The following is a 5410-nucleotide window of genomic DNA, read 5'->3' as shown; positions in this document are numbered from 1 at the left end:
CTATAGGGAAATCGTACAATATACCATTAACAGCTTAACCAGTACTATATTACTAAATGCTATTCAAAATCCAAAGCCTCTCTTGGCCTGGGTGGCTGCTGCTGGAGTTTGTCCTGCACAGCCCAATGCTCAGTGGCAGAGGCTTTGGCTTTCAAGTCCCAAGCATTTAAAGAATGGCTTCAGTTGTCAAGAGTAGTACAGGAGGGCTGTGCTTTAGTAAGGCACATCCTATCACAGGGGCTTGAGGGTAAACTCCTGTTACAGCTAGGAAAACTCTGGTGCACAGGACAAGACAAGAAGAGAAAGCAATACCTTTCCAACAAAATCTGAAAATTAAAAAAAGTGTTCACGGTGATTTACATCAACAGTATGCATTACATGACAGTAACATGTACAGACTCAGAGCATCCTAGGGCTGAAGAAAATGAGCATTTACACTATTTCATGGTTTGCACTGAATTAAAAAAAATTCAATTGTACACTTGCCCCTCCCACAGGACAAAGGGTCCTGGGGTGTACAGCTTTAACACCATCATTAACGTTGTTTGCAAAAGGAATGGGGAATTTAAAAACAAAATCATTTTTCTTTTGTTTGCTGTTATAACCAGCAAATGCCATCCTTAAATTGAAGAGGGGAGGGCCCACAGCCCTGGTCTGTCTGAGCAGTCTGACCGGCACGCAAGCGTGGTCTTAAAAATGAAGGCTATCCATAACTCTATGGTACAAGTCCTGACCGCATGGCAGGGCGACACTATTTCTTTGCTTGCTTTGTGACCATACCTCGGGGTGGTGTGATGGGTCTTGTGGCATTCAGCTTCTTTTTTTCTGCAGGCTTTAAAATCTGGAAGGAACACATTAGCGTCTCATCCCTGCTCATCATGGCCCCTGCATTGTCAACTTCTCCACAGTAATCTGGCACAGAAAACAGTGACCAATTAACTGCCTCTTCGCAAAAAACTCAGATCTGTCTTCAACCACCTGATAGGCTCTACACATAAGGTGCAAATCATGCTTATGGAGAAATTTGGCAACCACTTCTACAACAAATGTGAAGGACATGCCGCCTCTGTCACTGTCACCCAGCCTAAGATATCTTGATTGGGGTCAGACCACAAAAGATCACAAAGACTACCTTAATCGGGTGCATCAGCTGGTCACATAATTCGATGAATCTGCTCCATAGATTGAAGATGTAGTGATTAAACCCCTGTGACAGACAGCAGAATATTTTCTCTTCCATGATGGCTGCTATCGGCCAGCAGTTAAAACAGTCTGCAAAAGTCTTCCAGAGTTTAATGTTGTATCTTCTTTTACATTCATCATAAAACCCATCAATTTTACTGATGCTGGCTCACTCGAGGTTGCCTCTGGGAAGAAAGAAGTTCTCAGAGTACTTGATCTTGTAGGCCAGTAAGAGGCAGACGGTCTCCAGGGACTGCTTCCCTTTGTCCACATAAGTCACTAGAACATGTAGTTGCTTTCTGACAGGAAGCCCCTGTATTCAAAAAGTTGAAGCAAATCATAGAATTGCCCATGGATGTCACCATATATTTTGAGTGGTGCTTCAAGTTCTAGTAGGATAGGCTGACTAAGAAAGATCTCCTGGGACTTCAACCACAGTCCTCTGATTTCATTCTCCTGCAGCTGGACATATATATAATATATGTTTTATATATATATATATATATATATATATATATATATATATAATTGTAAAGATACTATACGGAAGGGTTACGGTTCTGTAAGGTATCGAGCATTGTTACCTCCTCCTTTGTTTTTCCCTACCATCCCTTCTAAAGTTCCTTTTCTACCTAGTGTCTTGTACATCTCAATGTTACAATGGGTCAACCTGTATCCTTATTTCAGCATTTTGTTCTTTCCCTTCCTGTCCCCAAATTAGAAAAATGTAGATCTAAGATTCAGGGCACCAGAATCAAATACAGTGACAACAGGGATTATAGCATAGGAGAAGAACCTACAAAAGAAACAAAAAAACCATTATATAGTACATTATAAGAACGTTAAAAACCACAGCAAGAGAGATAAAATGACTTGTGTCCCTATCTTGGGTTTCATTTCACTTAGCACCATTTTATACGGTCAAATGTACATAGCTTTTGACCTCTTCTGCTTGTCCCAGACATATACTAGTTATTGCAAGTAAGGGAAACCATAGCACCTATGGTTCTAGGGCCTGGCTTACTTCACTTAATATAGTTTTTTCCAAGTCTTTCCATTTCCTAACAAATGGGGTGGTGTCATTCCTTCTGATGGAGGTATAGAATCCCATTGTGTGTGTGTGTGTGTGTGTGTGTGTGTGTGTGTGTGTGTGTGTGTATGTGTGTGTGTGTGTGTGTGTGTGTGTGTGTCCCATTTTCTTGATCCATTCGTCTACTGAGGGTTATCTGGGTTGATTCCTATCTTAGCTATGGTAAATAATTCAGTTGGACATTCTTACCTGGCTTGGACATTCTCACTTCCAACAGTCAGTGTTTGATGCTGTGGATGTTGAGTTTGTCAATATCCACCATTGCCTTTTCACATTGTAATTTAACTGCCTTGGGACTTGACTCTAAGCAAAGAGGACAAAGTGTTAACATTTTGGACATAGTTTTGTGAGGATTTAAATTTGTATTGAACTTTTTATTCTTTGTGCTGCTGGACACCAAATCCAGGGGTTGTGTATGCCATACATACCTGTACTGAGATACATCATGGGGTCTATTTCCACTGTGACTGAGTGACTGAACTTCAGTGATAATAGTGAAAATAAAGCATCCCTCTTAAGGTAGTTAAAAAATTATACCTGCAAGCATGCAGTTAAGATTACAATGCTACGTTCACTGGATCATGTTAAAATGACATAGATGTAAAGCTCTTCTAGAATATCAAACCAAGTAACAAGAAACTGGTGTGGTGGCTCATGCCTATAATCCTACCAACATAGGAGGCTAAGATGGGAGGATTTTAGTTTGAGGCCAGTATAGGCCAATCTCAACAGAAGAAGCTAGGCATGGCACACATCTGTCATACTAGCTAAAGCAGAAAGAATAAATAGGAAGATTGTGGTCCTGTCAAGACTTACACCTAAAAATTGTGGAATCCTTTGTCAAAGATAACAAGAGCAAAAACAGGACTGAGATAGAACCCTTCAAGAGGTAGAACCTAGGCAGGGCACTGGTGGCTCACCCCTGTTATTCTAGCTACTCAGGAGGCTGAGCTCTGAGAATCAGGGTTCAAAGCCAGCCTAGGCTGGTAAGGCCTTGAGACTCTTATCTCCAATAGACCACTAGAAAACCAAAGTAGCCTTGTGGCTCAAGCAGTAGAATACTTGCCTTGAGCTGAAGAGCTGAGGGACAGTGTCCAGGCCCAGAGTTCAAGCCCATGACTGACAAAAAAAAAAAAAAAGAAAAAGAAAGAGAGAGAGAGAAAGAAAGAAAAAAGAAAAGAGGTAGAAACTTCCTAGCAAGCATAAATCCCTAAGTTCAAACTCTAGCACTGCAATTAAAAAAAAAAAAAAAAAAAAAACAGAAAAGAAGAAAACTATTGGAATCTCCTATTTCTGGGATCATGTCCTCTAGTTGGGTGCAGATAAAATGCAAAGACTTTGGAAGGAGAGAGGACTTGGGGAGGTGGGGAAGGAAGGGATTCTAGGAGAAAAACAAAGGAGGGGGTAACAATGCTTGACAAGAAATGTACTCTTAGAAATGATGCTAAGTGAAATGAACCCCAAAATATGGACACAAGAGGTTTCCCTTTCTTGTTGTTAACATACTATGTGATTTTCTTTTGTTTCCTTTTTATGTTCTCCCCCCTATGGTATATCCCCTGTTGTCACTGTGTTGGATTTGGTACCCTGCATCTTGCATATACATTTATCTAATTTGGGGAGGGGAAGGGAATTAACAAAATGCTGAAATAAGGATGCAGGTTGACCCATTGTAACAATGAGATGTATAAAACACTGTATTGAAAATGAACTTTACAACTTCAGAAGGGGGCGGGAGGACTCAGGGAGGTAGGGAGGAAAGGGATGGTAGGGGAAAAACAAAGGAGGGGGTAACAATGCTCCATAGGAAATGTACTCATTACCTTACTCACATAACTGTAATCCCTCTGGACACTATCTTTACAATAAAATATATTTATATTAAAAAAGAATAAAAATGAAAAGCACACAAACGTTAAAAAAAAAGTGTTGGTGGAGATAGCTTAGGAATGCCAAGCGGCAAAGTTGCAGGGCGCAGGTCTGAGATGTTGTAATAACTCCATAATAGGGCCCTGATAATCATCGGGGCCCAATAGTCAGCCTGGCCCCGTGGTCCAGCCTGCTGGAGGTGGGGGGGGGGCATCAAGAGGCGAGTTGGGATTGGAGAAGGGGCAGCATGGGGGAGAAGCATGGATGCTTCTTTGAAACCAGCAGTGGGTGGGTGGGGGCGCAGCCTGTCTGGGTATATATAAGCTGCATGCTCAGAGGCCGGGTGGGACTCCTGAAGAGAGGAGGTTAGAAGAACCATTAGGAAAAAGGCTTAGTTAGTATGGAGTTAGCACAGAGGAAGGGGAGGAGTAGGAGTGGAGAAGAGATGGCAGGAGGGGAAAGCTTGCCAGAGCAGGGCAGGCCTGTGCAGTACAGGGCAGGCCTCGGGAGGCCATTTAGAGCTTCTCCAGGAGGTTGTTCAGGGCCTCCTCGGGGGCCACTTGGGACCTCCCTCTAGAGAGCCCTTGGAGAGGCGCCTCCAGAGTAGAACAGGGCAGGCCTGTGCACATGGAGAGGCCTGCAGAGCAGGAGGAAGGGAAGGAAGGGAAAAGCCTTCCCTTTGGAGCTTTGGAGGTCTGAGGTTTGGTTTGCAGACCAACTAATAAAGGTCAGGAGGTCAGCACTGCGTACTGGAGGCTTGGAGGTTTGCTGGTGGAGGCTGCTCTTGGATCTGGGCATCTAGTCCAGGACAAGGTAGTCTCAAGACCCTTTTCTGGGGTGAAGGGGTTCACTGTCTGTGCCTCGATGGATTGTTTCGCCCTCAGGAGGTCATAAGTATGTTACGGAGGTTAAAACAGCAGCTAAGGGGACATTTGGGGGGAGGGGGAACTGCTGCAGGCCTTATTAGGCTGCCAGGATTAGAGGTGTGCACAGTTGGGCTGCTGAAATGTGTACCTAAGGGACAGACCCCCCAGGACAGGCAAGGACACCAGAGCCGGTGGCTTGTGGGCACACGTTGCCAGGCTCAAGGACCCCACCCCAAGCCCCAAAGGTCTATTCTAAGTAAGGGTTCTATCTGAACTAGGGATACTTCCTTTAGCCTCTACAAGGACAAAACCACTTCCACTAAACTATTTTTAGTAAGGCCTGTCCTGAAGATTTGTGAGCTACAGCCAGTCAGAACCCACACAGGACCTAGCCAAGCCCCAT

At 43.7% G+C, this 5410-nt stretch overlaps 1 pseudogene; it reads right to left on the bottom strand.

The window, feature by feature from the left end:
• Nucleotides 1-442: 442 nt before the first annotated feature.
• Nucleotides 443-2534, bottom strand: LOC122107761 (annotated as a pseudogene).
• Nucleotides 2535-5410: the final 2876 nt, after the last annotated feature.

Source organism: Dipodomys spectabilis, unplaced genomic scaffold (assembly GCF_019054845.1).
Source record: "Dipodomys spectabilis isolate Male_0828 unplaced genomic scaffold, ASM1905484v1 ptg000053l, whole genome shotgun sequence".
Lineage (NCBI taxonomy): Eukaryota > Metazoa > Chordata > Mammalia > Rodentia > Heteromyidae > Dipodomys > Dipodomys spectabilis.
The sequence above is the reverse complement of the archived record's forward strand: the minus strand, read 5'-3'. Positions and strand labels throughout refer to the sequence as shown.